The sequence below is a fragment of the Coenobita brevimanus genome, chromosome 69, assembly GCF_032717465.1.
Source record: "Coenobita brevimanus isolate Jiangsu-jjx chromosome 69, ASM3271746v2, whole genome shotgun sequence".
NCBI lineage: Eukaryota > Metazoa > Arthropoda > Malacostraca > Decapoda > Coenobitidae > Coenobita > Coenobita brevimanus.
Genome location: NC_137022.1, coordinates 28,024,020 through 28,034,414, shown reverse-complemented (window position 1 = coordinate 28,034,414; position 10,395 = coordinate 28,024,020). Strand labels below are relative to the sequence as shown.

The 10,395-nt window shown below is 43.6% G+C and overlaps 1 protein-coding gene across 3 annotated transcripts in view; it reads right to left on the bottom strand.

Annotated features, from left to right (window-relative positions):
• The window catches only part of LOC145406111 (uncharacterized), a 41,849-nt gene extending 31,644 nt beyond the window's left edge, over window positions 1-10,205 (bottom strand). For 2 of the 3 annotated variants that reach the window (XM_080277311.1, XM_080277308.1), the window contains exon 1: window positions 10,109-10,177. The gene's annotated coding sequence lies outside the window, so the exon portion shown is untranslated. Of the gene's footprint in view, window positions 1-10,108 lie in introns of all 3 variants that reach the window. The other variant, XM_080277309.1, reaches the window with a different exon arrangement.
• Between the last annotated feature and the right edge of the window lie 190 nt (window positions 10,206-10,395).

Sequence of the window (10,395 nt, the reverse complement as noted above, 5' to 3'; positions counted from 1 at the left end):
AGACAGGCAGATAGATAGATCGACATATAAATAGATAGATATATAGATAGAGAGACAGCCAGCCAGACAGAGACAGATAGACAGACAGATAGACTGACAGATAAACTGATGGATAGATAGAGAGATAGAGACAGATGGGTTTATTTATTTATTTACTTATTTACATTGGCATCACCTGTAAATGCCTCTCTCTCTCTCTCTCTCTCTCTCTCTCTCTCTCTCTCTCTCTCTCTGAACGACTAATAGTTTTTTATTCAATTTGGACACAACTTGTAAAGGTTGAAGGTCACCTATTGCCGACCTATAAAAAATAAAAATAAAAAAAAAGCCAAATATCCAGTTCCACGATTAGGTCAACTTAAATAGCTCTGATCCGATTTAGACCAAACTCGGTGGAAGGGTTAAGGATAAGGCAAGGACGAAACGATTCGACTGTGAGAATAATTACAGGTTAGGGCTATAGGCCAGGATGAAAGTTTGGACCACATAACTCAAACAATTATGATTCCACTTGGACCAAATTATGTGGATGTGTTGGGGGTCAGCCAAGGATGAAATAATTCGTCTAAAGCCAAGTTCATATGTTTGTCTCCAAGATCAAGTACTGGGCTAGGGTGTTGCAAAATGGAGTGCACTTTTTTATCATTACCTTGATGTTTAAATTATGCAATAAAATGAAGTGGAATGTTTGGATGTAAGCAGCAAAATAAATCGCTACGGTACCAAATGCTGAGCTTGTAAGGTATGGCTCATTTTTCACTCCCTTGGGGGTTTTCGTAATACTGTACTTCTTCTTTGGCGAGTTAGAGTTTGGCATCTCACGTTCGCTTAGGTATTTTCGCAATATCTCTTCCTAAGCGATTTATTCTGCCTACTGCATCTTATCATTCTCCTGTTTGTTACTGATGCAAACGGATAAAAATGACATCAACAGCATACACGTGGATAAGACGTGATATACTAAATAAATCTCGCCCAGGGGGATGTGCTGCGTAATTTCCCATGTCAACTGAGAATATGGGAAGCAGTCGTCTCGTTTACATTAGCACTTCTTACATAGCGATTTATTTATTTATTTATTTTTTTGTGGGGGGGGGTCTTTTTCACCTCACTTCTCCCTAGCATGCTAATAATATCATAACAATATCAGCAAAGTTTTTATCAGTAACAGTAACTGGGATATGAAGGCGTAAAATGTAAAACAAATCGCTAAGGAACAAGTGCTAAGAATTCTCTCATGTCTTATATTCGTTCTTTTCGTCCTCGCGTCCTTCAGTGGCCTTGGTGAAGGAGGGGAAGGTCGCGGGGTTAATTGTGGTGGTTGTGGTGATTGTGGTAGCTGTGGTGATAGTGGTAGTTGTGGTGATTGGTAGTGATGATGGTGGTGGTGGTGGTGGTAGTTATGGTGATACTGGTAATGAGAGAGAGAGAGAGAGAGAGAGAGAGAGAGAGAGAGAGAGAGGGGGGGGAGACAGACAGACAGACAGACAGAGACAGACAGACAGACAGACAGACACAGACAGACAGAATGTGTGTGTGTGTGTGTGTGTGTGTGTGTGTGTGTGTGTGTGTGTGTGTGTGTGTGTCGGACAGCGCTTGGGTGTCGGGTAAGTAAGTAGGCGCCATCCACACACACACACACACACACACACACACACACACACTCACACACACACACACACACACACACACAAAACGCCAAACAGTGCAAGGATCACAAGACGACTCAGCATCTGTCGCCATTCCTACCCATCTCTACTGTACGTACATGATCTATTGTGACAAGTGCAAATGTTGGGTGGGAGGGAGAGAGACAGGGTAGAGCTAGAATTCTTTGTTTTCTCAAACGTTCCAGGCTACACAGAACCCGAAACTATCTATCTATCTATCTATTGCCAGACGCCTCAATCCCGTTTGGGGTGGCCACAAACAAATCGCCTCCAAGTCGCCCTGTCCCCCGCCATTTCACTGCCCTGCTCCCAACTCACACCCCCCTCTCTCATATACCTCTCCACCCCATCCTTCCATCTCCGAAACTATCTATCTATCTATCTATTGCCAGACGCCTCAATCCCGTTTGGGGTGGCCACAAACAAATCGCCTCCAAGTCGCCCTGTCCCCCGCCATTTCACTGCCCTGCTCCCAACTCACACCCCCCTCTCTCATATACCTCTCCACCCCATCCTTCCATCTCATCCTCGGCCTCCCCCTCCCTCTTCCCCCCTCCACCTCACTCACATACACTCTCTTCGTCAGTCTTTCACCCTCCATCCTCTCCACATGGCCAAACCACCTCAGTGTGTTCCTCATAACGCTTCCTATCACATCCACATCCACACCACAACGCTCCTTTATATCCTCATTCGTCAGCCTGTCTCTCCACGTGACTCGAAACGTTAGAGGAAATAAATCTAACTCTAATCTGTGTCTCTCTCCCACCCAACACTTACACCCATCTCTCCTCTTCCAGTCATGACTTATTATCGTACGTTCACTATGGCCGTGTATTTTTATTCTCTTGGCGCAAAATGGTTTACATAAAGAAGCGACCAGGTAAAAAGCACTCCAGAACCAGCATGCTTAACCCTTTGGATGAAGGAAGCAGAGGGGTACGTGGTGGAGGAAGAGAGGAAGAGGAGAGGGTTGCGATTAACAAGACTATGATTCACTCTCTCGTAAAAAATTAAGACTTTGCCTCTTACTTTCGTTGCCTCAGACGATTTGTTACGCTGTGGGGAAACCTGCCACTAAGATTATTACAAAACCATCACGATTAACCTCAAGAACTTCATATTTCAAATCACGCTACGAAGGATGTGTGTGTGTGTGTGTGTGTGTGTGTGTGTGTGTGTGTGTGTGTGTGTGTGTGTGTGTGTGTGTGTGTGTGTGTGTGTGTGTGTGTGTGTGTGTGTGTGTGTGTGTGTGTGTGTGTGTTTATAGCCCACAGAAACTCACCGCGATGGGAAGGGAAATGAGGGACGTTTGTACATCTAGGCAGTGGAGCCGACCAGCTATATCGGTGCCACCACGTGAAGGCGTCCCTCCCCCCTCCCAGCGGCGGTAGTGGGGGTGAAAGGCATGGGGTTGGATATGAGGGAGGAGTGCACGTGTGGGGATAAGGGCCTGGTGCCCCTAAGGATACGAGCACTGAGCTACCAGGAACGATGGGTGCCACAATCAACAAATCGAGTACACAGACTCTTACGTTTGATGGATTAGGACTGAATTAGGATTATCTCTTAGGACTGTCAGGGGAATCAGAATTGTCTCAGAGGAATTAGGATTATCTCAGGATTGTCAGGGGAATTAGGACTGTCTCTTCGGACCGTCACAGGAATTAGGACTGACTCAGAAGAATTAGGATTATCTCTTAGGACTGCCAGAGGAATTAGGACTCAGTGAAATTAAGGCTTTCTATCTGGACTGTTCTCAGAGGAATTAGAACTGTCTCAAAGGAATTAAGACTGTCTCAGAGGAATTAGGACTGTCTCATAGGAATTAGAACTTTCTTAGAGGAATTAGGGCTGACTCAGAGGAATTAGGACTGTCTCAGAGGAATTAGAACTGTCTTAGAGGAATTAGGACTGTCTTAGAGGAATTAGGACTGTCTTAGAGGGATTAGGACTGATGATAAAAGTATATACAATCAATCTTACGCAGAAATTAAGACTGAGAGAGTTTATAATTATCGTTCCTTGTCTGCCTTTCTCTTTCTCAGGCCAAGGACGCGGTCAGCAGTGGTGGTGCCGGTGGTAGTGGTGGGTGAAGGAGAGACAGACAGACACCCAAGCCAGTCACAACTAAGCCAGTCACAATCAAGCCAGTTACAATTAAGCCAGTCTCAGGCAAGCCAGGAGGACCCACAGCATCCCTCACTCCCTCCACGTCTCACGGTATGTGCACTATCTATCTCTATTTGTCTATCTATTTACCTATCTACCTATTTGTCTATCTACTTATCTATCTACCTATTTGTCTATCTATCTATTTATCTGTCCATTTAGCCTATACCCAAACACCTTAACCCCGTAAGGGGTGGCCATAAGCAAACCACTTCAATGTCGCCCTGTCCCCTGCCATTTCGCTGCCCTACCCCCAACTTACACCCTCATCTCTCATTCACCTCTCTACTCCATTCCTCCGTCTCATCCTCGGTCTCCCCCTTCCTCTCCATTCTCCCCTGAAGCAATCTCTCCTTAACCTCACACTTCATCTCTTCATCTTGTCTTGCGATATTTAATACTACCAACCTCCTCAAGCATCTTAACTCCCATTTACACTGTTCTCTCTCGTGTGTGTGTGTGTGTGTGTGTGTGTGTGTGTGTGTGTGTGTGTGTGTGTGTGTGTGTGTGTGTGTGTGTGTGTGTGTGTGTGTGTGTGTGTGTGTGTGTGTGTGTGTGTGTGTGTGTGTGTGTGTGTGGCAGATATAAGGCACAGACGGTGAAACAGAAGATAATGAGAACAGAGAGAGGTATGTTGTGGCATTGGGTATTAGATGATGATGATGATGATGATGATGATGATGATGATGATGATGATGATGATTTTATTTTCCTAGTCCTGCGTTAGGGTGAATGATGATCATGATTTTTCTATTCTTTGGGTTAGATGATGATGATGATGACGATGATAATGATGATGATAACAATAATAATAATGATGACGATGATAACGAAGAAAATAACAATGACAATGATGATGATAATGATAACAATAATAATGATGATGATGATGATAACGAAGACAATAACAATAATAATGATAATGATGATGACTTTCCCGGTATGGCGCAGGTAGGGGAGGACTTTGGAGACAGGCTTGGAGATAAACCTTTGGCGGCAATGCTAAGAGGTACAGAGCTGGCCACAAGGGGGATCACAATGAGGAGCAGATATAGACGTGAGTATTGTGTAGTGTGTAGTGAGTGTTATTTTTACCTCATGCATCATACTATTAAAGAAGAACAACTGATCATAACCTCAACAAAAGACCTCCGGGAGCGACCGATTCGGAGCTGCTGATTACCTGCTGTCCGCTGGGTTCACAACGAAATGGGCTTGGAAGGAGGAGGAGGAGGAGGAGGAAAAGAACAACGAAGAAAAAGAAGAAGAAGAAGAAGAAGAAGGTGAAGAAAAAAAGAAGAAGAAAAAGAAGGTGAAGAAGAAGAAGTAGAAAAGAAGAGCAAGAACAACAACAACAACAACAACAAGAGAGGACGTCATTTTTCGTGTTATTCTTGTTGCTACTTTTTTTTAAACCACGGAACAGACGTTTCAAAATGCAGACAAATCCCTTTATTAACCTCCACTCCTTTCACTTCACCTGGGCCTAAAATTGCAATCCCTCAAATGCTAGTCACGAAGAAGTGCTATGGAAAGGATGTGAAGTGCTATTCATGCAGAAGTGCTAAGGAAAGGATGTATAGTGCTAGTCACGAAGAAGTGCTAAGGAAAGAATGAGCTAGCTACAAACAGAATATGGCCCTAAAACTTAATATGACCCTAAAACTTAAGAATACGACCCTAAAACTTAAGAATATGACCCTAATTTGACGACCACTCTCCCCCTGCAGGTTCCGCGACGACCAGGGTGAGGTACACAGGGTCGTACCGTCAGGAGTTCAGACTTCAGGGTGACGCTCCACTCTACCTCACCCTCCAGCCCTCCACCCTCACCCTCGCCCTCGCACCCCACAACCCCACACGCAGTTAGTAGCTCGCTCTGTTCCTCTCTCTCTCTCTCTCTGACCTAACCTTTGGCATAAGGTGACCAAGGAAGGCCTCACAGATAACTCAGGCCTACCGCCAGTAAAACTCACAAATTTTCAAGTCAACTAGTCATATCCACGAAAATAAAGAATAAATAAATAAATAAAATAAAAATAAATAACCGGTATACCATTAAGTCACATAATAAAAAATAAATGAATAAACAAGTAAATAAATACAATAAGCTTAGCAAAGGAATGTGGGATCTGAACATCTCACAGCAAAATAAGTCAGAATATTATTTTTTTCCGACATAAAACGACCAGGTAAATAAATAATGATAATAATAATAATAATAATAATAATAATAATAATAATAACAAAATGGCTAAATCGCATCTTTCTTCTCAGCGTGCTTCTGGGTGCACACGTTTGAAGTGCTAAGTACCACCCCAGAGGCCGGCCAGGTGGTGGTACTGGAAACACAACAAGGGGGACACCTTCTGAGAGCCTCCACATCCGGGACACTCTCTCTGTCAGTGAGTATTTCATCTGACACACAAATTATCTTCAGTCAAGCTCACAGCCACCTAAAATATCACACACACTGCCACTGTAAACAACTGTGGATTAATGTAAGTCGGAAACATAATGGGACAAAACACTTCATTTAATACGCTTTAGGTAATATGCCAGCGAAGACTTGGAGGTCGATGAAAGCAAATTTACTTCCAACAACGCCTTATATAGAGTGAGCCGTAAATGGCGTAACACTACAAACTCACTTGGCTATATCTTGTGTGTTGTGGGAACGGCTCAGTCTGCCGGTGTGGGCGTGACTGTGGCAGCAGGAGGTTAGAAGTGAATAAATGATACACGTTAGAGATCGATAACACTGACTAAGGACTCCCCACAACACAAAACAAAGCACCTGGTGGAGTGAAAGAGGAGGGTTAAATACATACCGGTACCATTCTCTCTCTATATAAGGAAATTGGGTCTATTGAAATATATATCTTACTGAACTCCCCAGGGATGATTTTTACACTCTGTCCGCTTATAACCTTGGCAGAGCGGGTCAGGTCCGGCCAGCACCATGACCAGACTAGACCATCACTTCTTCCGCCTCTACAGCCCCGTTAGCGTCGCCCACCGCCGGATCAAGCACATCTTTACCGGTAAGTCCTGTTTCCGGCATAAGCACTGCACCCCCTACCATGCATTGAGGTCACTCGTATAAGTCCCATACAAACAGCACAGCACCCCCTACCATGCATAGAGGTTATTCGTACAAATCCCATATAACACAGCACCCCTTACCATTCACAGATATTACTCGTATAAATCCCATATAAACAGCACAGCATCCCTTACCATTCATAGATATTACTCACATAAATCCCATATAAACAGCACAGCAGCACAAACAACCCGTATAAGCATCACAGCATTCCCTATCAGGAATAACTATTACTCGTTATCAGTCACTTAGAAACCGAACAACATCCCTTATCAGCCTGTTCCCCACTAGAGCATAAACCAGGCGTACCATACAAAAGAATTCAGCACAGGTGTTTTGGAACTGTTCGCTGTTAATCTGGGTCTTTTTCACACCCGTACACTCACTTTTAATATATGGCTAATGTGTTTATCCACAGGGCAACACCTCCAAGCGCGGATGAACGGAGTATCTCTGGTGTCGGACAACCCTGACTCAGCAGCGGGGGTACACTTCCAGATGAATCCCTGTTCCTGAGCTGCCACCGTCGCCTGTGTAGAAATGGTATTGTTTAACCAGCTCATGTTCGGCCACGTGACGCTGATGAACTGTCCAGTGGCTGAGGCTGAGGACAGTGTTGCTGCTGTGCCTGCTGGGTGGAGCTGACAGGTGTCAGTAGCCGGGCTGTTGACGTATCGGATAACAGCACATGCGGCAAACTACACACGTAACAGATGCAGCATCCCACGGACATAATCAACATGCCAACCTGCAGATATAATGGACACGCCAGCCTACAGACATATGGACACGCCAGCCTACGGACAGAATGGACGCACCAACCAACGGACTTGACGGATGCGTTAACTTAGACAGCAGACGTGTCAACCTACAAACGTAATAATGTGCCAGCCTACGGACATATACAGTAGACACGCCAACCTGCGGACATAACGGACGCGCCATGCCAGAGATAAAACAGATGCACCAACCTGCATTTCTGTATAAACACAAGCTCTGGAAAGAATGCATTGGCGCGGAACCTTAACTTCATATCTTTTTATTATGTGACTGAGGGCTGTGAAAAGGGAACAAACGAAGAAGATAATTCACTTTGGATCTGCTACGGCACAGCAAGGTGCGCCGTGCCAGTGGTTTTAAAATATAAAATTATAAATGAGAACTTATATCATCAGCTGAGGCAGTGTAGATAATGCAAGTGGATGTGATAGTGGTTTTAGTGTGGGGAGGGCAGCACTGGAAGTACCTGAGACCAGAGCCATGCACACAGAATTCGGCCATCAAACGAACAGAATTTATATATTTTTTTGTACCTCCACTATATCAGGCTAGCCGCCATTACACTTTTAGCAATGAATGATTTTTCGCACTTCAGTACGGTCATGTCTATTTTTTAGCTTATTTTTTCCACTCCCAAACTATTTTATTCAGTTTAATGGACCTTAAACAAAGATTTCGTTGCGTGTCTTCCTCGGCGATTCATTTTGCATATTACACCTTTCAAAAATTGTTTTGCATGCCACGAAGGGTGAGTAGGTCGGTATTACGAAGATAAAGTATAACAAAGAACACAACTTTAATGTGTCATGTACAATATAAATCGGTCAGGAAGAGGTGTTACGAAACCTCCAACAAAGTATGGTATCTCGAGACAAGAATATTGAGATGTGCGATGTAAAGCTAGCGATGATGATGATCATGATCATCATGATTATGATGGAGGGGTGACTATAATAAGGCCAGGCTGTATCTGTGCAAGGCTCTGGATTTTACTACTGATGGATCTCATTACTTGCTACGCAATAAATAAAGCTATACTTATTGCACACTAATAAGCTTTTATTTTTCCCTTTGGTGTATAAATTCTGTACTTATTCATGTGGTGTTGAAGAGGGATGCCTTCATGTGGTGGCACCTATGTAAATGGATGGTGGAGCTACCTGGCTATACAAACATCCCTCAACTTCCTCCCTATCCCCCAAGAGGAAGGTGGAGGACTGTCGGAGAAGGGCAAGTTTAGCCTGCAGTCCATCAGGTTCACTTTGCTGATGAACCTGGGGCTACATCAACAACTACAACAACAACAACAACAACAACTACAATTACTACTACTACTACGTCATGAAAAACTCAAAGATGGAAATTGATTGCCTAAGAAACGATATCAGTCTAGCAAAGTATAAACAAGGAGATCCGCCGGGTGATTTCTCGTGTGATGTGGGAACTGTCTAACCTGCATCAATTACTACTGTATGTCTAATGCCAAACCCACGCCCACAGCAGCAGACTGAGCCGTCCTCGCAACAAGTAAGATAACACCCGGTGAGTTTCAGGTGAAGCGCTGTTTACAAATCATCCTATATATGCATCGCAAATCGAATGCATAAGAAATGATGATGGTGATGATGATGATCATCATCATCATGAGGAGGAGGAGGAAGTTGGCTTTTCTAGTCTTAAAGTTAGATTATGATGATGACTTTCTTACAGTTTGGACATTGATACACTTCATTCATTCTTCTATCATAACTGAAATTCGTTCTTGCATAGGCCTAATGGACAAGGAAAAGAGAGACATGAACGAAACCTTCCTAAGTCGCTTATTCTCGCAAAAAACAAATCTTTGAGAAGGAAAACTGCAGTATGTTATTTTGTGGATAATACTTACAATATCGAAGCTCCGATGTGCTGTAGTAATTTGGTGGCTGGTGGTAAAGTGACACAGTTACTTATGAGAACGATGCGGTTACTTAAAGGGTATCGCTGAGCTACTACGGCCTCCACAGAAATTCTATGGCAAATCACATCACGGTAATTCTTCCATTTCTTAATTATATGACAAAGTTAGTTATAAGACAGATGCAGTATTTGAGGGTCACAGTTGCTTAGTCACAGTTACTTATAGGGAAAACAATACCACAGTTCTCACCAGGTCCGTAACACACTTCACAGTTACTTAGGAGTCACAGTTGCTCAGAAGACAGCTGTAGTTAATTAAAGACAGTTATAGTTGCTCATGACAATCACAGATACACAAGACAGCCGCAGTCAAGCCAGCCACAGTTACATGTAAGTTAAGGCAAACCACAACACAGTTCTCACTCTCGTAACAAACTTGTAAGACAGTCACGTTACGTATAAGACAGCTAGAGTTACTTACAGTTACTTATAGTTCAAATCACATCACAATTCCCACCACGGTCGTAACGTACACACACGTACACACGGAGCCCGACTACACGCACACAGGGGGTTTGTTTACACAGGGAGTGGGTATATTTAGCCTCATGTTTATATTAACTAGGGGTCCATCATCGCGGTTGCCAAATCTCGCTCTTACCATTGTTTATCTGTTTGCCTGATAAGCTTGTCTCTATCCATTTTTTTTTTCTCTCAGTTCTTAACGTATAGTCACTCATTTCATTTTTTTTTTAAATCTACTCGTCG